General features: G+C 39.4%; 1 protein-coding gene across 3 annotated transcripts in view; it reads left to right on the top strand.

Moving 5' to 3' along the window:
- Positions 1-27,772, top strand: part of LOC134672104 (CHH-like protein) — a 79,778-nt gene that overhangs the window by 7,281 nt on the left and 44,725 nt on the right. The window contains exon 1 of one of the 3 annotated variants that reach the window (XM_063530017.1): positions 17,046-17,134. The exons of the other annotated variants lie outside the window; for them this stretch is intronic. The gene's annotated coding sequence lies outside the window, so the exon portion shown is untranslated. Of the gene's footprint in view, positions 1-17,045; positions 17,135-27,772 lie in introns of those variants that run through there. 3 annotated transcript variants of the gene reach the window in all.

Here is a 27,772-nt window from a genome sequence, read left to right as displayed (position 1 = left end):
GTCTCTTGTGAATATCTTGAAGTTCGAATACGTCAGAATCTCAATTATTCTTATAGTAGTACTGAAAACTTTGCAATATAAATGTAGCTAAACAGTGACACTTCTAAAGCCTAAAAGCACCTAGAGCTACTAGAGCGAGAGTTATTATTATTCTCTTTATTTATTTTTCTTCTTAAGTTAGGTTAATTATAATATGAATATAAAAGTAAAATATAAAAACACTTACAAAACAATAAAAAAAAATTATAAACACATTATAAAAAACCTAACCTAGGGTGCCGCCGGCAGCGGGGCAGGGCCCAAGCTGCCGGTGGTCAGGGCCGCAGAGTGAGGAATCGACGTACTATACGCGCCGTGTCCAAAATTATCGCCTTCTGCATCTGACCCTTGATCCAACCACCTAGCGAGAGTCTCTCTAGGTGTTGGTCGAGACTCTTCGCTATGAGACCGTTCGCTGACACGACTATAGGAACAATGATCGTCGAGTCAACATCCCACATGGCGGTTATCTCGTGAGCTAACTAAGTCTAGGTACTTGCTGGACTTGTCCTCGAGAGTTATTATTATTATTATGATCCTATATTGTCCCACTGCTGGGCAAAGGCCTCCCTCTTATTTCTCCACGTATCCCTATCCCCTGAAGCTAGAGCACCCTCAGCAGCAGCAGCAGCTAGAGTATCCTCTGTAGAGCTAGAGTTAGATCAGGATAAGTTTACTGCATGACGCCGAACGTATAGAGTCAGACCGAGAAAAGTCTGCAGCGATTTTGATAGCCCACGCAGTGCAAATGTAATTTTAAACGTCAATCTTCTATGAAATTATGACGTGTAAATAACACTTGCACTGCGTGGGCTATCAAAATCGCTGCAGACTTTTCTTGGTATAACTCTAGTAAAATTGTACCAGGATGATAGATGCCACGAAAAGTCACGTCACTATTTCCATACATTATTTAAGTTTCTATTAGCGTTTTTTGTCAACGATTGTCATTTTGACTCGGCCCTTGCTCTTAAAACTTTACAAGATTTGGCTGAGAAATACGATCTAGGAAAACAACCGCAGAGACATTTAAAAACGTTTTCGCAAGCTAAAACAGAGACGCTTCGCTCGCGCTTCAAGCTCGGTCAGTTATCAAATTTTGACATGACGTAGATACCTATAGGAAGATTAGGAAGTTCGTCGGCAAATCTGCTACCTATCTATTATATTTATAATAGGTAGAATCACATGGGTTTTTTGCTGACTGGTTGAAGATCAATCTCTGCTTCTCCGTAAAAAAAATGTGTAAAAAAGTATGAATGGCAGTTTCCTCCAGCCATTTCCTGTGTCGTTGACTTTTCTGACGGTTATGTAGTGACCCAATGACGTGACGAAATCAGGTTTATGACGGGCGGCCATTTAGATTTGCGAGTTAAGAAACTCGAGCAGTTAACGTAGCTATAGTTTCAAACTGCTATAAAAATTGTTATAATATATACCTCTTTAGTATAAAATACCCCTTAGACATATGAGGCATTCGATTACCAAAATATCATACAGAATTATTTCCGGAGTAGGTAATTGAGATAAAAGGCAAACCCCGCGCGGTACGCTATATCTTTTGTTTTCTTCTAACGGCGCGATTCGGGAAATGAATTAGAGATGAAATAGTAAAGATATGTGACGTTCCACGGCAAAAAGTACCATACTGAATATTGGAGCGGCGTTAATAATAGCGTAAGTGCTTAGTTAGTATATTTCATATCTAGTGAATCTCTAAATCATTTCCCGAATAGCGCTGTAAATCTTCTAATTACCTCACCTATTAATTTAGCGTTTGTCGATAAACTGTAGTCATCTTGTCTTGGCTACATCCCCTGTGACTATATAATCAACAGCACCTGTTTGTAAAACATGCACAGTACCGTAAAACGGGGTGAGTAGGTTTCGCGGGGAGAGTTGGGTTATGAATGGGGAGAGAAGGTTTGAGAGGGGGGTGAGAAGGGATTTTAAGGCTACTGCTACAAAAATAATGTATTCCAATTTCAAATGGGGCTATAGTAATACGCATAATAAAAAAAAATCGATCCAACAATCTTCCAAAATCACCTTTGTATGAACAACCCTCTCACCCCAAATACGAGGCCCTACGGGGTGAGGTGGGTTTTCCTCTTTATCGTCAAAGTTATGAAATGGAACTACCCAAAATAAAATACAAACTAAAATACAAACGTCCGAACCACTTATTATATACACCACTCAGTTTTCACATGTAAAAATAAAATTTTATCGAGGTTTGAAAGTCAAATTTCACCCAACTCACCCTATTTTACGGTATGCAACTAATTGCTATGCCCCGTCAGCATGACTAGACTGATGCAATGACGGACGAATCGTCATCACTGACGCCTTGGCTCGCAACCCGCTTATGCAACCGGTCATGGGCATGTGGCGCTGCACTGTGCCGAACGAAGCTTGAAAAATATGTTTTTTTTTTATGTAATAGTCAGCAAACGAGCAGACGAGCCGCCTGATGGGAAGCGGTCATCGTCGCCCATGGTCATAAGCAACACCACAGGAGCCACTTAAGCGTTGCCGACCCTTGAGAACCCTAAATACCCGCTTCTTGAAGAATCCCATGTCGTAGCGCAAAGGAAATACCTCAGGAGGCAAGTCATTCCACATTCTGCACGTTCTGGGAAGAAACGAGCGAGATGCCCGCTTATTTCTGTTGGTTCATTCATTACGTCACACGAATTTCTAGGTTTTTGACCCCCCTTCCTCGTCACACTTGGTCACATTTGGCAAACCCCTACCCCCTGGTGTGACGTCACATTTTTCAACGAAATAGTCAAATTGAATGACTTAAGTACCTATTATTAATATTCTTGATAGTTGTGATCTCAATGGTAGCTACTTACATAGATTTAAATGATTTGAATACAAAATCCACCTGATTTAAACTTTCACGATTATTAAACATCATCAAACTGCACAACGCCACTCCACTGCGTGGTCTTCTCCGAGACCACGGGGACAACGCCGTCCTCGAAACGTCGGAGGTAAATCTTAAAACTTAAATACGCGATTAAGTCCCGTTGTGCAGTTTGATAAAATCCACCTGTCCGGCTACCACCAGTTTGACTTCGCTAGGGTGTAGGTACGTACCTTAGTTACTTTCTTTGCTTGTCACTTGTACTCGTATATTAGCTAGGGAATGCTCCCGGTACTGAGTTTGTATGGCGAGAACCGGGAATTCCCGGTTCCGGTACTGTATTTGTATAGAAAACCAGTACCGGGAGCACTCCCTAATATTAGCGTTATTAGTGCGAGTGAGATCTATAGAAAGGAAGTTACGCGTAGACGTTGGTGAATATGTGAGTCTGACACTGCTAAGGCAGTCGTCGTGGTAAGGCTAATAACCCAAAGGATCTTAAAGGGATAAGTTCGCCTTTGTACTAATGACGAATGTTATTTTTCCTGTTTTGTTTTGTTTTTTGTACAATAAAGTGTTTTACTACTACTACTAAATCAATCGATTAACAGGAACTAACAGAACAGAACAACTCTACATTTAATTATTTTCTAAAGAACCAATTATTTATTCCAAGAACGGTATTTCAAAAATAAACGCCCTAAAATTATTCAATCCCTTGAAACTTTTCTACGAATGCATACCGACTAGTAAAGGCTCGTTCAAAAAGAGTTTAAAAAAATGAATTATTTATTTTACTAGCTTCTGCCTGCAATTTTGTCAGCGTATAATTAGTATTTCCACACCCCAATTTCATAGTCAATTTCACCCCCGATTGCCATTTGGAACTATGTATTCTGAACCAGGTAGGTAGAGCATTCAGCACCTTTTTAAGGTGCAGTTTCTCAAAATGTTATCAACTAGGTACATGTTTCAACCCTAATTAGTAGATGGGGTCAACGACATTGCTAGTAAATAAAATTTACATGGAAGGCATAAATGATGTCATCGGTGTCATCACTACACCTTATAAAACAAAGTCCCCCGCCGCGTCTGTTTGTTTGTGTGTTTGTTCGCGATAAACTCAAAAACTACTGAAAGGATTTTCATGCGGTTTTCACCTATCAATAGAGTGGTTTTAGAGGAAGGAGTAGGTGTATAATTTGTTAGAAATATAATTTATTCAATTAGGTGTTTCGTAATCATTGTGAACCGGCCCTTACCGGACAAATTAACATTCACCGATCGGAAGCGGCATTCGAATTAAAAAATGATTCATATGTATGCATTTTGCTTGCACCAATATTTCATACGAGAGAAATGAAAAGGTGAATGACTTCAAAATGAGATGAAATCGACAGGTTGTTTCGAATCGGCCCTCATTTTGGACCTCGAAATAGAGCCGTGACGTCACAACGATGATTCACCGGCAGTTAATGTTGCGTTCAACCACGTAGGCGAATGTTATTATGTTATTATAGGTGCATGTGTGAGAAAAATGAAACAACCGTGTGACGTCACTGGTTGCATAACTGGGAAGGAATTCGGGGTGTTTAAACGCACGGCGAAAGATCATTTCCAGGAGGGTCTGGGAGGCTTGAAGTAATCCATCTGGATTTGATATTGATAAGATTTGTTGGCTGGCAGCAGTTCATAACCTGTTATCAAGGAATGGTGACCGCTTACTGACGAAAGGAGTGCCTAGCGTACTTGTTGGGTGGACGACATTCGGAAGATTGTGGGTCACTTCTGGACCGGGATATGTGGCGTACTTGAAGAGAGGCCTTTGGTCAGCAGTGGCGATAAAAGGCTGATATGATGATGATGATGATGATTATGTATCAGAGGGGCGAAACTGATCCTTTCGGGCATTTTTGGCTCCGTTCGGCTCAGCATTGCTCCGAGCAATTATTAGTGTTGGCACAACTTGACGCGCCTTTGCGTTTACTGCCATAGTTATTTACAATCGCCAATTGTTAAATTATGTTTGATCTCTTTTTATAGCACATAATTGTCGCATGGACAGATAAAGAGAAAGGAATTTTATCTAAAACGTTCGGGATTAGGCGCAAGCTACAAGCTAGGGCCTAGCTGAATTCAGTTTTCGTCGCGATATCCCGGCATTTTGCCAAGGCCCATGGGGTCCGCTTGATAAGTAATCCCATGAATTGACATAGGCAGTAGTTTTTACGAAAGCGACTTCATTTAGAAAATTATTGATACTTATTTAGGGCTCCGTACCCGAAACCTTAAAAAACCTGGACCCTATTACTAAGACTTCTCTGTCCGTCTGTCTGATGGCTGTCACCAGGGTGTAGCTCATGAACCGTGATAGCTAGACAGTTGAAATTTTCACAAATGATATATTTCTGTTGCCGCTACAAACAAATACTAAAAATAGAATAAAATAAATATTTAAGTGGGACTCCCATACAACAAACGTGATTTTTTAGCGTAAAGGTAACGGAACCCTTCGTGCGCGAGTCCGACTCGCACTTGGTCGGTTATTATTTACGATTGATGGTGACTGCATGAGGTACGTAAGTGTCCACGGCTGCATATGCATTAAATACTTTATCTTATATTATATTATATTATATTTTAAGCCTATATATACTGTGTCCCACTGCTTGGCAAAGGCCTCCCCCCTTGATTTCTATTCGATTCCATTCCATACTTTATCTTAACTTACAGAATTAGATTCGTCCTTATATACTTACCTTTTTTGTGGAGAAACCTCAATAACCACATAACCAGGTACAGTGACCAGGGAAAACCAGGTTAAGTGGTAGTTATAAATAATATCGTGTATACATATAGGTAGTCACACTTGACATCTGCGGTTACGAGACAACTGGGGGCCTACCGCGAAAACCGAAATTCACAAATTGCGGGGATTTTTCTCTTTTACTCTCAATAACTAAGACGTAATTAGAGTGACAGAGAAAAATGCCCGCAATTAACGAAATTCGATTTTCGCGGTTATAGCTCTGTAGCGTTTCGAAAAGAACGCATTTTATTACCTACCAAGATATTAATTAATGACGTTAAGAGTTTTTTTATTGGCTATGTTATGGGACCCTTAAAAATGGATTTATCCATTTATTTATTTATTTATTTATTTATTTATTATAATAAATAAATAAATATATAGATATATAGATTAAATATATAGATTTATTTTTATTTTAAGAGTTGGCATTATCACCAGGAAATTGGAAGTGCAAAATACTTGAGACGGAAGAAATGGCCATCGCATCGGTTTAAAGGTTTTATCTCAATATCTCTGAAAATATACTTCTGTTTAAAATTTTGCTCGTCAGGTTCCTCGGCTATATAATATGTTTTATGTTTACTAGCTATTTTCTTAATTTTCTAAAATTTTGTTGTCAAAAAATCTCAGGTAATCAATTGAATTTGATACACAACACTGTATCATTTGTTAATTGTTATTACCGTAGCACCTAGTCATGTGTACAAAAACCGGGCAAGTGCGAGTCAGACTCGCGCACGAAGGGTTCCGTACCATAATGCAAAAAAAGGCAAAACAAAAACGGTCACCCATCCAAGTACTGACCCCGCCCGACGTTGCTTAACTTCGGTCAAAAATCACGTTTGTTGTATGGGAGCCCCACTTAAATTTTTATTTTATTCTGTTTTTAGTATTTGTTGTTATAGCGGCAACAGAAATACATCATGTGTGAAAATTTCAACTGTCTGTGACAGACGGACGGACGGACGGACAGCAGTCTTAGTAATAGGGTCCCGTTTTACCCTTTGGGTACGGAATCCTAAAAAGTAGCTAAAGTAACAATATTATTTCTAACAATTAAATTTACTTAATAAAAATGTAATATGATACCTATGTTGGCGATAAATCATTTTAAGTACTTTTTTGCGCCCATCCTGTACAGTACTACTTAATAATTATAGGTATAGGGATTTATTATTGTTCTTGAAAAAAAAAAACATTCGGTCACTCATCAGTTAACTTCTCGACATTCAAATGTTTCCTTTGACTTTAGGCTTTTGCGGTTTTCCATGCTAATAAAAGCACAACTGGCCAATATTAAAATATTTAATTGCCACCAGTTTGAAAAGAAAACATTCCAAAATATAGGCAGAAGGAAAAACCCGCCTTTTAAAAGGCAGATACTTAAAAGCGGTTCTGATTAACCCTTTGATCGCCAGGCCTCGTGCGCGGCGCCGGCGCGCCTTTATGAACCTTGTGAGAAGGCACGAAGGTTAATATTGGGCTGAAGACGCGTGTCAGGTGACGTCTTTGACGGTCAAAAGGTTAACCTACGTGGGGTATTCCCACGGTGTAGGTACTTGTACCTTGTACCAGCGACGTCATTGGTAACTGACCATTTGTACCTTAAAACGTTATGAGATCGAATGGATTAAAGCAAAAAGAATAGAGTGTATTGCCCATCGCTAGTCACACTTATGTACGAACTTTCAAGTGCGAGAGAGAGGCAACACGTCGAACGTGGTTCGTGGTAGGCTATGCCTGGCTGGCAAGTTTTACAGAGCCTACGTGCCCCGATGCACGCGTGCCTACAGGTCAATGAAATGGCTGATTTTCTTCTCTCCCGCACCAATCCACGTGACGACCTCCAAGTGATCCTAGTCGGTAGTGACCCTGCCTACGAAGTAGAATGTCCCGGATTCGAATCCTGGTAAGGACATTGTATTGTATTGTAGTTCGGGCGATTTTCCACAACTCACAACGACTGGCGCCTATTTTGCATAGTCCTACCAGCCCAGCTCCTCGAGGAATCCTATTAGACCTTTGATGTTGAGTGGGACCTCGGGGAGGTCTCTCGGGGATCCGAGATGTTTTGCTCTGTATGGGGCCACTCCTCTGCATTCCAATACCACGTGAGAGGCTGTTTCTTCTTTCTCAATGGATCCACGGCATAGGAGACTGTCTGTGACACCTGTTGTACAGGTAAGGGCATTTGTTTACTCTGTATGATGTGAAGCTTTGCACTTTTAACTTATTATATACAGTGTGGAAAAAATAATGAGCCGGAGGAAAAGCGCCTTAAAACTTTAAATTAGCTCATTTTACTTAAAGAGAACATTCTATTGTTTGTAAAAAAACAGATATAGTGCGTCAAGCAAATCTTGTCAGTAGAAAAAGGCGCGAAATTCAAATTTTCTATGAGACGACATCCCTTCGCGCCTACATTTTTCAAATTTGCCGCCTTTTTCTACTGACAAGATCTGCTTGACCAAGTATAAGTAAACAGATGAGTAAGCCCATTCATTAAAAAAAAAAAATATTTATTAGGTATTAGCCCATTAATTTTTTCCACACTGTATAATCCCTCACTGTTTAAATTTTTTAAATGTCTTAACCCCTAGTCCATTTTGCCTTTCCCTACAGTTACAGTTTTAACATTGATATTTTTCACTCAATGTCATTTTTAGGGTTCCGTACCCAAAGGGTAAAACGGGACCCTATTACTAAGACTTCGCTGTCCGTCCGTCCGTCCGTCCGTCTGTCACCAGGCTGTATCTCACGAACCGTGATAGCTAGACAGTTGAAATTTTCACAGATGATGTATTTCTGTTGCCGCTATAACAACAAATACTAAAAACAGAATAAAATAAAGATTTAAATGGGACTCCCATACAACAAACGTGATTTTTGACCAAAGTTAAGCAACGTCGGGAGTGGTCAGTTCTTGGATGGGTGACCGTTTTTTTTTAGTTTTCTTTTTTTTTGGATTATGGTACGGAACCCTTCGTGCGCGAGTCCGACTCGCACTTGCCCGGTTTTTTAGCATAGTTCTGAGAACGCATGTTTGAGAAGACTTGTTAAAAATGCGGCGGTATCTTCCGCCAACACGCTTAATCTGATAAGTAATAGCGCTGATAAGAATTGTTGATAATTGTGACGCGGTCGAGATTCAAACAGATTAGATGATGACATAATATAAGTATAAGTGTGACGCTACCTTTATCTTCAACCAAGAGTTCAAAGTAGGACTTTGAACCCCTTCTTATAGATCAGCGGTTCTCAAACTTTTTTGGTGACGGAACCCTTTCGGCAAGCAAAATATTTGACGGAACCCCAAATTAAAAATTTTCGTTCATCACTGTGGACCAGATATATCTATAGAAGAGCTGGTTTTTTTCTTATTATTACAAGTATATTTTCGCGGAACCCCAACAGAGGCTTTGCGGAACCCTAGGGTTCCGCGGAACACACTTTGAGAATGGCTGTTATAGATCATAATGATTTTTTTTCAATTCTTTGATTGAGTATGTATAGCTCAGATAAGCAAAAATTTAAATCTTCTACCTATATACCTCGTTTTTTTAGCATGAGAAAGATGGTAAACGATCTTGAAATACGTTTAAATAAACTTAGTAACTATTACTTATGAAACCTAATAATTAATGTAAATGTCGGCGGCCGATCGTAAAGTGGCCCACTGATTAACAGTCCGCGGGACGGTATCCGCCTGTCAGTTGTTCGGAACTATCAAAATTTTATTCTAAGTGACAGGTCGATACCGTCCGGCGGACTGTTAATCAGTGGGCCCCTTAAGATCAGGCAGATCATAATGTTCTTGCTGTATAATTGTTAGTTACATTTTTAATGTGACTTTTTTTCAAGTGTTTTTCAATAAAAAAAAACATGTTTATGCACAAAAAATATGTATATATAGAACCTAATTTATTGTTGTGACTTACATAATATACATTGCTCGTAATTGGCCCTGACGTAGTTTTCGAGAGTATTAAATTAAGTTAATTGTTGACGTGATCTGTTTTTTGTTGTAAGTTTTTACTGAAAATGATCTTTTTTTTATAAGCGGACCCTTTTTAGTGAACTGCGTCAAATCTTTGGAGTTCCCTGATTTTAATCTACGGGAAATAACACGAAATGGAACAGCGCACTTATGTGACGTAGGTACCTACAACGTGCATTAAAATTCACATTACGAGTATTTAGGTACCTATTTAAGTAGGTACCTAATTCAATATGCATCGCGACTAAGTTCGATTATGCCTCAAATTTAATTTTATTGACAGTGTTTTCAAAATATTATTGACAGATACGTGACAGATACTTATATACGTGACAGATATATATACATGTATTGACATATATTTTCAAGTTAAATAAGGAAGTATGTACAACATTATAAGAAATATTAAATTACATAAATTACTAAAAGACATAAATAGGAATATAAAACTAAAACTAACTAGAATTAAAATAATTAAAACTAAAAATTAAAAATACCTATCAAAATTTGGTGCCCTCGGGAGGGTGCCCAACACGTGTTTGAATATTTTCTACCACTTATATAAAATGCAGTTACGTATTAAAAGTTTATTTATTAATTAGTAATTTTGCATTTTCTAAAAACATATTAGGTACAAACTTTTCAAGTTTTCAGAGCGAATACCTCTGATTGGTACCTAAAATAGGTTTTGTTATTGTTAAACTCCTAGATTATTTAATGAGCAAAATAAATTAAACATAAAATAAATGTATACGAATTATTCCCCGTCCTGAACATGCTAGGTAAATCCATGGAAATAGGTACAATGTACAGTTAGCAATACTATTCGCTTACGCTACGTCTTACGTAGGCGAACAACGCGCGAACGCGGCGCGGCGCGGCGCGGCGAAATCAATCCTTTGATGCCCATAGAAGTGTCCTACGTAAGCGATCTCGTTGCGAACGCGGTGCGGCGCGATTTGCACGCGAATGTCAGGCGCCGCGCCGCGTTCGCGCGTTGTTCGCCTACGTAAGACGTAGCGTTAGAGTCAGACCGTAAAAAGCAGCGATTTTGATAGCCCACGCAGTGCAAGTGTCATTTTAAACGTCAAACTTCTATGAAATTATGACGTATACATAACACTAACACTGCGTGGGCTATCAAATCCGCTGCAGACTTTTATTGGTGCGACTATATAACACCTTTGCTTCAAAAACATTGATATCACATATCACATATCACATTAGGTACATTATATGACAATTTACCTAGTTAATTCACAATAAGGAAATATTTAAAAAAGATTTGTAACGTTTCTAATATTAGATGTGATAAAGTGATATGTCGTGATATAATGATACTATTTAATAGTTGTTAGCGAAAATAGGCAGTGTTATTTTAACGAGTGACGTAATTTCTTTATTATCTGGAAAAATCTGTCAAATTGTTAAGACAGCTGTATCTTATACGGAAGAAAAGTAACTCGAACATATATATTACATACCTACAAAACCGTTGGTAAATAACAAACAGACAGACTAACAAAAAGACAGAGATAAAATATTTGAATTTTTTCCCATGGCATTGAATGAGATCTCTAATGTTTCCCAAAAAGTTTTAAGTCATAATGTATTGTTTGTCCACATTTTCGAAAATTTATTTAGTTCAGAAACGGGTAACTTTTCAGGATTGCCATAAAATAAACCTAACCTAACCTATCTATAGGATAATCTTACGATAATCCTGAAAAGTTAACGGTTTCAGTTTTATGACTAATGATAATATGACAAACAAAACATTATGACTTAAAATTATATGAGAAACAAAGGCACTCCCATTGAATGTAGTAGTAGTAGTAGTAAAACATTTTATTGTACAAAAATCAAAACAAAACAGGAAAAATAACATTCGTTAATAGTACAAAGGCGAACTTATCCCTTTAAGGGATCTCCTCCAGTTAACCTTTAAGCGAAAGAATGTGATATAGGGAAAGCCGATCGCGGATCGCTACAGCAATTATCGGGTGGCTAGAGTCATACGCAGCTACTGTTGCATCAGCCGGCGCACGCGCCGCTCCACGAAAAGCTAGCAGAGATGGCTGAAGTGAGCTTTAAAAGCATTCTACTGGCTGACCCGTACAACTCCTTTTTCGGCGTTTAAAGCCGATAATAAGTTTTTGGCAAAAAATTCATTTTTGGTACAAGCTTTTATCGTTGACTGTACTTTTCTTACGACAGACAACGAATACTTATCGAGACAATTCTAAAAACCCCTAACACAATTAGGTTGCGTTGTTTCATCACAGAGTTCCTATGGTCACCTCCTGTCTCCATCATCAGATAATATTGCATTGTCATCCGATTTATATTATGCATGCAAAATTTCAGCTCAATCGGACATCGGGAAGTGGATCAAATTTAACTTGCAAGATTTGATTACAGACAGACAAAGGTCAGGTGAAACTAAATAAAAGCTTGTAATTATTTTTCTGGGAGTATGTTTCACCATTTGTCACATGAAAATAAACTCCTATACCTGCAAATCTTCAGAATATTCGCATATTTACGGGACAATACTCCTCGATCTGTAACTGCATCCCATCCCCAATATTTCAATAGACCAAATAGGTACCTACAGTCAACTGTAAAAATACGGGTGCACAAATCATCTCAAAAATGTGTCCCATAGCTCTTATGTCAGTGAATTAAGAACTATGGGACATATTTTTTAATAAGTTGGCTACACCCATATTTTTACAGTTGACTGTACTTGTATACCTATTTAATTTAGCTTATAGCAATAATTAATCACGTTTCTAAATAAGGCGTTTTTGAGCTTTTAAATATGTTGAAATAAACTAAACAGGTGTTCATGTACTTACTGTAGGTACGGTCAGCCAAGAAAATGGTCGACCACTTTTCGACTCTATTATCTGATTGATAGAGTCGAAAAGTGGTAGACCACTTTCTTGGCTGACTGTACCTAGTCATGTAAATCAAATTTTCTAGAAAATATTTCCATCATTTCCTGACTCAAACTGAAAGCTTACAAAAACAGTCCGTTGAAAAACCAATAAGTTTTCTCAGAAAACAATATTTCGGTTAATTAATTAAGGTTACGTGAACATACTCCAATTAATTGATTCCGTAACTTAATTAATATTTTCCAAGAAGCACCCTTAATTAAAATTCTAAGTTTTCACCAATTTTTCGTTGAATTGTGACTTTTCTTTTACCACCCCGCAGGATAACTTATTGGTGTTAGGTCCACTTGCACCAACCCACTAACCCTGGGTTAACCGATGAAACCGTTAACCTAGTGTCAAATTGTACTGGTAACCATGGTAAAGAGATTTAACCGGTTAAACTCGGGTTAGGAATGGTGGCCTTTATTACGTAGATAATGTTTGGGAACATTTCATTAAAGTGTGTCTTCGAATAGAGAGCTTACAAAAATAATCAGTGGCTGACGAGAGCCTTATTTCACTAGAAAATGTATTTTTAAATACCACATCGTAGGAAAAAAAGCATTCGGCCCGCCGGTATGCAGTCACCTTAGTCTATAGACGCCTGCAAATACCGGCATGCGCGTTGCCGACCCTTTAAAACCTATATACTTCTTTTTGAAGAAATTCATACTGTAGCCCTTCGAGAAAACTTTTCCTTTCTCCAACTCCTTTTCAATAGACTACGAAATAGCGACTTATCCACCATTGAGTTATTATTGCTATAGCCTCTAGCCGCCCAGAGACCTATAAAAAGGTCTCCTATTCCATTCCAATTTGAACTTTGTGTTGACAAAATAAAATTTAATTTTGCTTGGCAAGGTTTGACGTATGGGCGGCTAGAGAATAGAGAAGCCATACCAAACAATGAAACTGTCGAAACGCAACCTGTACCACTCGACCAAAACGTCGTAACTGCCGTAATATTCATGGCGCTTACGCGTTTAGGTCGCGAGACTCACGCTCCGCTTCTATGGTTTGTCGTCAACATCAACTCATCGCGCAAAATACTGCAGGTTCTCTGTGTCGGTTCTATACGTAGAGTCAGACCAAGAATAGTCTGCAGCGAATTTGATAGCCCACGCAGTGCAAGTGTTATTTTAAACGTCAAACTTCTATGAAATTATGACATATAAATGACGCACTGCGTGGGCTATCAAATCCGCTGCAGACTTTTTTTGGTCCGACTCTAGTAATAATAGTTCAATGTTGCCCATTGATTCTGTTACGTCAATAGGTTTATGTCCAATACAAAGTAGACAATGTGTCTACGTGTGTAAGGTAGTTTGGGTCAAAGCTCGTGGATTTGCACGTGTGAGCCAACTTTGTATCAGTTATTTATGGAGCATTGACCTGTCTTGTTTATTTAATGCTTTCAGTTAGTTTGAGGATGTAATATACCTACAGTAATTTTGAAAAATATTTTTGTGCTCATTTAAGAATTTGGCTTTCAGGCCGCTTACTTTTTACTCCTAGGTTTTAAGCTTTTTTTGGGTTATCAATTGTTTCTACTTTTTTTCTAACCGAAAAAAATGCCTTAAAAAAGTAGGCATCATCTACATTTATGTTACCTATGTACATTTTGTATTAATTCCGTAAATCTAAAATAGGCCCTTGAGGCATTGTAGCTGTCAACTCGGTCACACTGTATCTTGTTTGTAAATAAATTATGTATTTTATTCCGTGAAACATTTCTTTTTTTTTTGTAGATTGTCTGGTCGAGAGGTTTTTTCCTGAAGCTGTATCTCTTAGGTATTGAGGTGTGCAATAAAGAATAGGTACTCTATCTATCTATATTAAAAAATATATAAAACTATACAGATTGAGAACAGTGTATTATTTGTCTGTCCATTCAGCCACCGCGTGCTCTATGAACCAGACATCCACTAGTCGTCTCCTTCCGCGGAAATATTCTCAATAATTAAAATAATTGTAGCAGCTACTGCATAATTCCACGATTCTCGGATATACTTGTAACCGGACTTCGGGAAATACTGCCTTGTATTCCTACTGTCTAGACGGTTTATAATTGGTCATGTTTATGGTTTGTCATGTGTCATGTCACATGTCGTTTTATTGGAATGGGAAATAACCAGGGCCCTATTTCACCAACGTGACAAATGTCGTATTTGTCGACATCACTGTTACTGACGTCACAGGCCTCCATAGGCTACGGTAACCGCTTACCATCAGGCGGATGGTGTGGTTGTTCGCCACCAAAATGTTAATAAAAAAATACTCCACTATATCGCCAGTAAATAAGTATTTATTTTGCGAAGCTAATGACAATTGTCACAAGAAATACGACAATTGTCACGAAATTCCGACACAGAACTCATTTGCTGTCAAGAATTACCGAAAGTTCTTTGAAATTTTGTGACAATTGTCATCATTATCATCATAAACGTCACAAGAGATTTCTCTTGTTTTTTGCCGATATAATAAAGTTTTTTAAATAATATAATGATGGTGACAAACAGGAATACGGCCCACCCGATGGTAAGCGATAACCGTAGCCCATGGATGCCTGTGACGGCAGCAACAATGAGACTTGTCGAATTGTCGCACCTGTCACGTTGGTGAAATAGGGGCCAGGTTGATTTTTAGATGGAAACTTGTAACTCTAAGCGCTATATAGTCTAAGTAGTCCATAATTATAATAGAGCGTGTATATCGAAAAACGATCACATAATCAATAGGGTAGTTCATTTTACTCAAAACTTAGTTTTACTTAACTATACCGGGTGTGGCCTGTAACACGAGCAAATAATTAAAACATAGATTGTACTCCTCAAACGGTGACACTTTTGTTCCACAACTTTTAAAAATTATGAAGTATTTAGACTCCCTATTTTTTATACAAAATAAATATTATCTTCAATGGACGCCATCGCCACGCCATATTATTGTGATTGACGTTGCTTGTCACGCCTTAACCATAGCAAAATTTGCAATACATTGCGTCTTAGAATAAACTTTAAAGTGTATTAAAAATCAAACCACAAGTTATTTTTAAAAGTTGCTGAACAAATGTTGGTCAGTATGAGGAGTACAGCCTACAATTTAATTTTTTGCTCATATTACAGGCCACACCCGGTATAAAAATTTAATAACGTCACATTTTCTGAAGCGACATCACTATTGTCACAAGTGATATACCTAGCGATGTTCGAAATATGTACATTGCCGCTAAAAAAATATCCAAAACTTATTATATGGAAATATTTCCTGGAATAAATTCATTTCATTCATTCATTCATTATGCTCGTGTGGTGCTGGTGAAGAGTAAAGTATTTAAGGATGAAGTTTAATAAACACGGGGATACTATTTTCTAAACAGCAAGACTCATTTCTCTGAGCGTCAATTTAATGTAAAATATAAATGTTGTATAAAAACTTATTAAACTAAAATTATACTAAATTAATAAAAATAAAACCTAAACTACAATAAAAAATCGCCCCTCGGTAAGGTACAGTCACCTGCAATTATAATATGTTACTCTTCAGAGGCCGCAAAAATATGCGACACGCTCTTATGTCTCTACAAATAAGATCGTGTCAGATATTTTTGCGGCCTTCGTTGTGTAATATATTATTCGCTGTCCTGAAATACTCCAAACTGTTATGAGCGTGTGTGGTCTGATGCGACTCTATCTCTCCGCAACGTTTATCAAAACCCTTATGGTAAGGTACCCCACTTTTTTTTTTTTTTTTTAATAAATAAATATTATAGGACAATTTTACACAGATCAACCTAGTCCCACAGTAAGCTCAATAACGGCCCGATCCTAACTTTAAGATACGTCAACTAATAGATCTAGAAACGATATGGATTAGATATGTCAGTGTCAAATGTGACGTTTCTTCAAACAAATACGTCACTTTTGACACGGACACATCTAATCCATATCGTTTCCAGATCTATTAATTGACGTATCTTAAAGTTCGAATCCGGCAGTAAGGCTTGTGTTGTGGGTACTAGACGACAATATAATATATAATACACACATATATAATACTTATATACATAGAAAACATCCATAACTCAGGAACAAATATTTGTGATGAACACACAAATAAATGCCCTTACCAGGATTCGAACCCGGGACCTCCGGGTCACTACCGACTAGGCTAGGAGGCCGTTTTAACCCGTCTAGCCCCCTTTTCTAGTTAGCTACAAACTTTCCGAAACTTTACCCCACTTTCAACAGTCCAACCCCCAAATTTCCAAGCTCCATGACGTACCAGTGAGTCAGGCGGGCGCGCCGGCTCTCCACCAATCGCAGCCCTCGACGCCGGCTATATACGCGAACGGCCGCCGACCGCGCGCAATGTTCCCGCGCTCCGCACTCAGCACGCACGATCGCGAGTTACGCCTCAAACTTTCGTAGTTACATTTGTGATTGTGATACATTTCGGATATAACTGTAAGTATTTCGGATTAAGTTTGTAAATAACAGTTACTTTTGAAAGTCTGAGCTACTTTTTTTTGCGTTTTGACACAGTTTTGACATTTATATAGGATGTTTCGTAAAGTAACTATTATAATTACAGTTTTATCGATTACTCATTTAAATCGCGATTATTTTCCTCGTAATTTATATTTGCTTTCCTCTCACAATCTTCAAAGACAATTCGGATAAACAAACATCGATATTATAAAATGTAAACAGAAAAATCTTACAAGTACTTATACTATTACCTCTTAATAATTAAGAACACATACATACATAACAGTTTCAAATGCCTACCCATTAAAAGGTAACATATCTCAAGGACATTTTTTAATTACCGAGGATATTTTTGCAATTACATATACTGTACTTTTTGCAGTTTAAGATGTTTAAAAGTGTTGTCAGAAAGTAGACATATAACTAACTATATGTATACAAGTAACTATACATAAAGTGCTGTTTCTTGTTACAACATTAGCACCTTATCAAACTCATTTGATGTTTAAGATAAACATCTGCATTTTATTCCTACATGCAACACATTGATGCAACGAAGTCATTTCATAACTTTCTACGTTAGTGCTAGTGGCCAAAGGATGTATTTAATTATTTATACAGGATGTTAAAGCTCAACGGGACTGTGAAACTAGAAATTTTGGAGATAAGAAAAACTAACAAAAAGAATTGCCAGTAATCGAACCTGGTAAAAGGTATTAATAAACCGGTAATAACGTTTTTACACCATGCATATCTGTCGCACTCAATGAATTAGGTTTAAAATCTATATATAATCAATTTGCTGTATTAGGTATAATTTAATTGATAGAGACTAAAATAATAATTAATTATTATGATGGTTTCAATTTATTGCAGTTAACAACTTACCTAATTGTCAATTGGGCCATTTACCAAAACATCTTATTTCAATTCGTGAAAAGTCCCTTCAGGGCCACTTAAACATTAAATTCTCGTATTTCAAAAAATCGCCATCGCATATCTAGTTTCACATTCGCCTATACACTTTTTCAGCTGATAAGCCGGCCTTAATTCCAAAATGGCGTATCGTCCGCCATTTCCTAGTGAAGTTCGTCAGTTTGCCAAGATGGTAATAGATAAGATAAGGCAAACGTCACGCCATTGCATCGTGGGTAACCACAGCATCGGGTTACCGGCTTGTAGGAGTAACGAATGCCGTATGTCTACCGGCCCGATTCGAACTTTAATATACGTCTATTATTACGTCTAGATACGATATGGATTACATGTCAGTGTCAAAAGTGACGTTTCTTCAAAAATCGGGCAGTATAGCGCATATTTTTTGATACGATTGGATATTCACATATATATATATATTATTGGATATTTTGTACATTGTTGTATATATTTTGTGCAATAAAGTTTAAATAAGTAAATAAATAAATATTCTAAGGGTTAGTGTAGGCCCAAATGAACACACTTAAATTCCATAGGTTTATTAAAAAGTACCTACTATTTTTATTTTAACCTATAAAATAAATAATTTATTGACTTTCTTAATTACTTTGGTTTTATTCGCACTTAATGTCACAACTGTCGCAAGTGATGTGGATGACTTCTACCACTTCTACACGATCCTTGCAAAGATTTTTTTGTTACTCCAGTTTTTGGAATTTTGAAGTGAAAACTTCTTTAGCGGCGCTGAGCACTTTTTGGGGTGGGGAAATGATAAACTCGATTCAGCGTAACGCGTAACGTAACGCTGACGTCATGTGTCACGGACAATGTTATTCACCAAAGAACTTTAGTCATAACGTATCATAATCAGGTCAATTATTTAAAACTGGATTTATATATTAAGCAATAAAGCTCAATGTTCTAATCTTGTACGGGCTGAAATACGAGGATCTCACAGTTACATTCTAACGTTATAGAAGTTAGAATGTAACTGTGATTGAATTATATCACTCAAATATAATTCAATAAAGCTACATCTTGATGAAATCGCTAATTAAAGTGAACTCTACTTTTGGACCCGGGTATGTCCTTAAACTACGTCCAAACCAGCGGTGGTAGGTCCCGCAAGGGGCCGCCTGGTTTGCTACCACCCTCCCGCCGGAGTCAGGCGCCAAGCAGCCTTGCTGCGTTTCGTCTATGAGCGGGAGTACCAGTGCCTTTGGGGGATGATTTGCTGTCAGTTGTGTTGCATAATGCCGGTTTTTGGATCCTTGAGTGACGTCGGGCCGAGCAGCTCTCGCTGGAGGGTAGCGGGATCCGAGGCACGGTCTTGCCGGTGGCCGACCGCAGGAAGTTGGGGGCCCAATTGTACGACAGCCACGTGCGAGAGGCTGCCCCGCCACCTAGCGAAAAATCCTGGAATAGCTCCACCGTGCCAGTTGGCGACTGGACGGGAGGACCCGGTGGGTTATTTCAGGAGGGCTCGGGCGTCCCCGCAGTCTCCAAGTGAGCTCCTCATTGTCCGGATTAGCTCAAGTGATCCAATTGGTAAACGCAACACCTCGACAGGCATTTTTTCACCCATCCCACACTCCACAAATATGAAAACAAAAAGGAAAAAGAATAGGGTTAAACACCGGCTGCACTTCCTCCCATTAAAAGTGCACCTCACCAACATCAGGGGGTTGCACTCAAATATCGATCCGGTCCACCACCATCTTGAAACCGAAAAACCGCACCTATTCTTTTTGACGGAGACGCAAATCAAAACCCCAGCGGACGCGTCGTACCTCAACTACCCAGGCTACTCACTGGAACATAAGTTCAGAGCACGTGCTGGGGTCTGTGTGTACGTCCGCGACGACATTTGCTGCAAGCGTCTCCGTTGCTTTGAGGCTGCCGGGTTTTCCACTTTGTGGATTATGGTCGACTCGGGCTCAGAGAAACCTCTGTATGCCTGTGTCTACCGATCGCACAGCGGAAACCAGGAGACAACTAGGCTCTTTGACCACCTTACTGAGATGGCAGATAAAGCCCAACAGCGGTACCCCGCGGCTCAACTCGTATTCCTTGGGGACTTTAACGCCCACCACGAGGAGTGGCTGTTCCCGTACAAGAACACTTGCCACGCTGGGAGGGAAGCGCGCAAATTTGCTGTATCCCTAAACCTTACCCAGCTGGTAAATGTTGCGACGCGGATACCGGATGTTACTGACCATACACCCAATTGCCTTGACCTTCTGCTGACAACTGATCCAGACAGGCACTCGGTTTCGGTCTCAGCTCCGCTAGGATCGTCCGATCACTGTCTGGTGAAATCCGTGTCGATCCACTCTCCTCCTGATCTCTGCCCTAGGGGCACGAGGAGAGTATGGCGATACGAGTCAGCGGACTGGGATGAGATGCGGCATTTCTTTGCGTCTTTCCCCTGGCAGCAGGTCTGTTTTTCTTCGGGTGACCCCTCGTGTTCTGCTGAGGCTGTTGCGGATGTGATTCGGCAGGGAATGGAATATTTCATTCCGTTCTCCGACCTATCGCTCGATCACAAGACCCGAGCATGGTACAGTTCGGACTGTGCTCGAGCCGAGGCTCTTAAGCAGTCTGCATACCAGGCTTGGGTACTAGCCCGCGATACCAAAGCTGGAGCACAGAGGGTTCGCGCGAAGAAAAAAGCCTTTAACTCAGCTGCCAAGTCCTGCAAACGGGTGCTTCGAAAGGCTCGATTCGACCACGTCAGTCGAATAGGGGCCAAACTCGCCTCCTACCCTCCTGGTAGCAAGCGGTTCTGGTCCCTGTCGAAAGCGGTCGAATCCAACTTCTGCCGACCCACATTGCCACCTCTGCAGAAACCTGATGGGACACTGGCCCACTCCGCGACAGAGAAAGCTAACTTGTTTGCTTCTCTGTTTGCGAGCAATTCACGTCTAGATGCAGGCTCAAAACTTCCACCTACGCTATCTCATTGCAGTTCCTCTATGCAGAGAATTGCTATACATCAAAAAGAGGTACGCCGAGCTCTGCTGAATCTTGACGTGAATAAGGCCAATGGACCAGACGGTATACCTGCACGTGTACTAAAGCAGTGTGCGCCTGAGTTGTCTCCTGTACTGACACGCCTGTACCGCCTCTCTCTCCAAACAAGAACGGTGCCGAAATCCTGGAAGCTTGCAAACGTGCAGCCAGTACCCAAGAAGGGTAGTCGTGCTGATCCCTGCAATTACCGACCAATCGCCATTACCTCCATGCTCTGTAAAGTCATGGAAAGGGTACTTAACGGCAAACTGCTGGCATACCTCGAAGCAAATGATCTGCTCAGTGACCGTCAATATGGCTTTCGCCGAGGTCGGTCTACTGGGGATCTTTTAGCGTATGTCACGCACTGCTGCGGCGAGGCCATCGAGAGGAACGGTGAAGCGCTTGCTGTTTCACTGGACATCTCGAAGGCCTTTGACAGGGTTTGGCACGCAAGTCTCCTTAGCAAGCTTCCTGCTTACGGCATCCCTGCTGATTTTTGTAGCTGGCTATCTGATTTCTTGAGTGAACGGTCGATCAGAGTAGTTATTGATGGCTGCTCTTCGGACCTCATGGCCATTGACGCCGGTGTTCCTCAGGGGTCTGTTCTCTCCGCAACCCTTTTCCTGCTCCACATTAACGACATGCTGCAACCCAGCATTGTAGGTTATGCAGATGACAGTACGGTTGTTGAGAGATATTTGGCTAGTGCAAGGGACAGCAGGGAGGATATACGTTCACAGAGAGAGGCCATGGTTGAGCGAATGAACTTGACCCTTAGTCTCGTTTCCCAGTGGGGTGATGACAATCTGGTCACGTTCAATGCCTCCAAAACGCAGGCGTGTCTATTTTCCGCTAAACGGAGTCCATTCGACCTGACTCCTTCTTTCCGGGGTGCATCTGTACCTATTACCGACAGCCTGGAACTCCTCGGCATGGAGCTGAGTTCAGTACTCGGCTTCGGCAGCTTCATTGAGTCTAAAGCACAAACTGCGGCCAGAAAGCTGGGCGTCCTAAATAAGGTGAAGCGATACTTCACACCTGGACAGCTTCTAACACTTTACAAAGCTCAAGTCCGGTCGTGTATGGAGTATTGCAGCCACCTGTGGGATGGCTCAGCTAAATACCAACTCGCCGCTTTGGACTCAGTGGAGCGCAGAGCCAGGAGGATGATTGGCGACAAGAAGCTAACGGCTAAGCTTCAGACTTTGGCCCATCGGCGGAAAGTCGCCAGCCTGTCGGTATTCTACAGGCTGCACTTCGGGGAGTGTGCCCAAGAGCTACACGAGCTCATTCCACCGTCCCCATTCTACCATCGGACTTTTAGACGCACGGCCGGTTTCCATCCTTACTTGGTAGATATTCCGCCAATTCGCACTAAGCGCTTTGCTTCTACTTTCCTTATGCGCACTGCCAAGGAATGGAATTCCTTGCCGGCGTCTATATTTCCGTGCTCTTATAACCCGGCAACCTTCAAATCAAGAGTGAACAGGCACCTTCTGGGCGAGCTCGCTCCATCGTAGGCCACGTCTACGCCTCGGCTAGTCTGTGGCCATGAGTAAACCCATGCATAATAAAAAAAAAAAAAAAAAAACTCTAGTACTGGTGAATAAAACTCAAAATATCATGACCTAAGATATATTTAGATGCGAGGTCTGCAAGGTAACTTTACAATTTCTATTCGAATTTTAAACAATTAACGCTACAAATTTAAGCTCACTGGCCAGGAATTTCGGAACTAAAGTTTTTCAATAGAAAAATATACATAGTGCTGCAGACATTTTGGACTAGTCATTGAGTTTTCACTTCTGTCGGCACTCTCGGAGTGCAACCCGTTGTTTTTTTTAATGCGGAATTCGGCATAAAGGCCTTAAGCGCCAATAGCGTCTATGGCGCTTAAGACTTGTGAGTTTACTGTGATAACGACTCAACGAACTAAGATTTTTCACTTCTACATTTGTAAGCTTAACGCGAGGTCTACATACAGCTCCCAGAGCCACTAGTAATTCATCAAGTACCGTAAAATGGGGTGAGTAGGGACGAAATCGAAGTTCAAGTTCAAACCTGGATAAAAGTTTATTTTTATATATGGCACATTGATTTATATACAATAAAAGTGATCCGGATGTATGAGTTTTAGTTTGTCAACGTTTATTTGTTGTTTCATTTCATAGCTTTAGAGATAAACACGTAATAGTAGGAAATCCCAGCTCACCCTGTAGTTGGGGTGACGAGAGATTTCCTACTAAGGTGAGTTTTGAAAATTGTTGGATCGACACTTTGGGATTATGAACATTATAATAGCTTGATTTGTTATTAGAATATATAATTTACGTAGCAGTAGCCTGTATAAACCAACTCACCCCTCGGTCATCCCTTCTTACACCACACATAACCCAACTGACCTCGTAATCCCTACTCACCCCATTTTACGGTAGGGATTGTTATATTATAATAGTTACATAAGTTCTCAATCCAATCCCAACTCATTCGCTTCAAGAAACATTAAAGTTAACTGTATTGCAACAAAATGGTTGCCGTGAAACCAGCGTATCGTTTTATGAACGTCTTAACTTAACCGGCCGTTAAGCTAAACGACGTTTAAGGGGATGTTAACTGGCGTTTAGTGGCCAAGGCAGTAATTCATTGCACCGTAACTGTAAGGGTCGCCGTACAATCACCTGAAATAATATGTTAATCTTCGAAGGACGCAAAAATAATGTATAATAGAATATAATAAACAGATTTTGTTCAGCTGGTTAAGCAGATCTTGTCAGTAGAAAAAGGCGGCAAATTTGAAAAATGTAGACGGGAAGGGATATCGTCGCTTAGAAAATTTTAATTTCGCGCCTTTTTTACTGACAAGATTTGCTTGACCAGCTAAACAAAATCTGTTTATTTCATAAAAAAAGTACCTACTAATCATAAATTAAAATGATTTTAGATGTGACACGTTCTTATGGTTCCTCGAATAAGATCGTGTCAGATATTTTTGCGGTCTTCGTTGTGTAACATATAAATGTAGGGGATACACTGAAGAATGCGACATGTAAAAATTAAAATAGGGATAATTAAGAGTATCATATTAAAACAAATTGACAATAAAACTTAATCGCGTATCTAAGTAATTGACCGAGCGTTAGCGAAGGTGTCTCTTTCAGCTTAGGCAAACATGGTTTCGTGTGTTCGGATTATCTCCTCAACAGGTGAAAATGTTTGTAGTTTAATAGATATGTATTTGTTACTAATATTTGACGACCGGTCTGGCCTAGTGGGTACCAGTGGCGGCGCGTCCATAAATTTTTAATTAATTTATTTAATTTTTTTATTTAAGAAACAAACAGTCTTTCATAGTTATAACACTGGAACTTTTATTAAAACTAGACTTACAGTTTCCTTAATAAGAATATTTGAACATCATGTTTATTAAGTAGTTTCTACACATAAAACAGAGCTATTTGTGCGTGCAAAAACAAAACACAAAAAAGAAAAAAGATGAAAATAAAAATAAGAGTATTATAGCAACCTTATGGTATTGTTACCAATTTTTACAAGCTGAATCTTGAAAAGGTTCATCATAAAAGCCAATTCCCACCGGCTTGCCTGTTTTTGGACATTTGAGCAGAGTTGTAAAGTAAATATGTAAGCTAAATTAGCCCCGGCTTGCCTATGGATATGTTTGACGCGCCGTCACTGGTGGGTAGTGACACTGCCTATGAAGCCGATGGTCCCGGGTTCGAATCCTGGTAAGGTCATTTATTTGTATGATGATACAGATATTTGTTCCTGAGTCATGGTTGTTTTCTATGTATTTAAATATTTATATATATATTATATACAGGGCGTCCCACGGCGATGCCACATGGAGGGAAAGTACCTTAAATATCATAGATAGCATATTTTGCTGAAAGAAGACTTCATTTTATTTTTAAAACTTAGTAAAGTTGCATTCATACTTTTTTAATTTTTTTTGAAAAAAAATGTATGGAAAAAATTTATCGCGTCATTGGAGGAAAAGTACCTTAATTATTGTAAATGAACATCTTACTGAAAGAAGACATTATTTCGATTTAAAAAAACAAGTTGAATTGCATTTTAAATAATTTCATGGTTAAACCGGGAATCGAACCCGCTACACGAGAAAAAAAAATACCTTGTAGCTTTGTCATACCGATCGAAAGGCTTCAATGTGAGAATTATTTTTTTGGTACAAGGTATTTTTTTTTCTCGGGTAGCGGGTTCGATTCCCGGTTTAACCATGAAATTATTTAAAATGCAATTCAACTTGTTTTTTTAAATCGAAATAATGTCTTCTTTCAGTAAGATGTTCATTTACAATAATTAAGGTACTTTTCCTCCAATGACGCGATAAATTTTTTCCATACATTTTTTTTCAAAAAAAATTAAAAAAGTATGAATGCAACTTTACTAAGTTTTAAAAATAAAATGAAGTCTTCTTTCAGCAAAATATGCTATCTATGATATTTAAGGTACTTTCCCTCCATGTGGCATCGCCGTGGGACGCCCTGTATATCGTTGTCTGAATACCCACAACACAAGCTTTCTTGAGCTTACCACGGCTTAGTCAATTTGTGTAAAAAATGTCCTATAATATTTATTTATTTATTTGTATTCAAAATTAACCCCCGAAGATGTTTTGAAACCTTATACAAAAAATAATATTTTTTTATCGTACTTACTTATTCGTACTTTACCTAAAGTCACATAAAATTTGCATTTCATATACTTACTTACTTCGTAACGCGTGGTACAAAATCTCCTACATTCTCTTACATATAGAGAAATCTTACATATTGCATTCCACCGTAGAACAATGCAAACCTTATGCGAAATGAAAGCCCTACATAGTACATTACTTGTCTACTTTCCCTCCAACCGGCACTGCGCAGCCATCAGACATATCGGAGCGGCCGAGATATTCAAATACATCTGAACACGCACTTTAAGAGTCACCGGGAAAGCCGCTTCCATACAATTGAAGGACCGCTCTCATTTTAAAACGACATGCTTAAATTACATGATGCTTGCCATGGACATTTATGTACAGTCGACGTCAAAGATGTTTACATTTTTCGCCTAATTATGTACAAAGCCCCCTCCTCAGTCGTTCACTCTTGACAGAGTGGTCGTGGTTGTATGATGAGACGTATCTATTGTGGATAACGCAGCCCTCGCAATGTGCCTCCATTTGCCACGGTCTTCGGCGTTACGGGAACATTGGACTATGGTGGTTTGTGTCGCAGCTTTTATCAGGTCTGTCCAGCGCGTAGGTGACCGACCTCGTGACCGCTTGCCTTCAACTCGTCCCTGCAAAGCACAAATGTACAAAGCAGTAAGGTGCAAAAGTGTAAACATATCGACGTCGACTGTACCATGTATGTCTGTAGGGTACCTACTAGTATTTAATATTAAAAATGTTATACAAAAAAAAGAGGGCGTGACTCTTGAGGAAGGTTTAGGGCCACTCTTGCAACCATTCACTAACCCGGGGTTACCAGATAAACCCCAATTTATGCCACTGGGCTAACGGGTTAACCCCTGGTTAGTGGGGTGGTGCAAAAGGCGCTTAGGTGTGTAATTTGTTACGGTTTTGTACCCGTGCGGATCCGGGGCGAGTTGCCAGTAAATGATAAATTCTACTATGCTAGTGGTTTGAATCCTCCTCTAGACGACCTATTTGTATAGAATTAAGGTCTTTAATTAGGGTTCCGTACCCAAAGGGTAAAACGGGACCCTAATACTAAGACTCCGCTGTCCGTCGGTCTGTCTGTCACCAGGCTGTATCTCATGAACCGTGATAGCTAGACAGTTGAAATTTTCACAGACGATGTATTTCTGTTGCCGCTATAACAACAAATACTAAAAAGTACGGAACCCTCGGTGGGCGAGTCCGACTCACACTTGTCCGGTTTTTTTTTAATTATTTAGCGTTAAACGTCAGCATGCATCATCCCCATACAAAAGACATCAACGGCACAATTTGGACCTTCGGGGAATTTCCCTTACTACCCCTAAAAGAGATTAAATTATCAAAAAGCTATTGCAAATTATAGCCTTATGCTACTGACAATAAGATTGAAATTAGAATGAGAGCTGAGTAGAAATAAGACATATTTAAGTTTAGTGCTAATTTTATATTGATTCTTTTGCGATGTCGGTCTGTATGAACTGCTTTGATCACGATGTTTCTGAGAAATTTGCGTGTCTGAGGTTTTGTACTGTTTGCAAAAGAAATGATTTATTATAGAATATTTATGTTGATGAATCTTTAAATAACGTTAATAGCTGGGGAAGAAAAGGACTATGCTAGAGTACTTTTAAAAATGCCAAAATTAAATAGGACTATTAAAATTATCATAACTTTAATAAAGTCTATACGGATGCGATGATCGTTCTTGTCTACGCGACAGCGTGATAAAACGGTGTCCATCACTCGTCACTTTCTATCCCGCGGTATTAATAAGTTTCTGGCAAACATTTCATTTTTGGTACAAGCTTTTATCGCTGACTTTACTTTTCTTTCCACGAGCAATTAATACTCATCGAGACAATTCTAAAAACTCCAAACACAATTAGTTTTCGTTGTTTTATCATAGAGTTCCTATGGCCACCTCCGGTCTCCATCATCAGATCAGCTCGATGACA

This window comes from Cydia fagiglandana, chromosome 16 (assembly GCF_963556715.1).
Source record: "Cydia fagiglandana chromosome 16, ilCydFagi1.1, whole genome shotgun sequence".
Taxonomy (NCBI): domain Eukaryota; kingdom Metazoa; phylum Arthropoda; class Insecta; order Lepidoptera; family Tortricidae; genus Cydia; species Cydia fagiglandana.
The sequence above is the reverse complement of the archived record's forward strand: the minus strand, read 5'-3'. Positions and strand labels throughout refer to the sequence as shown.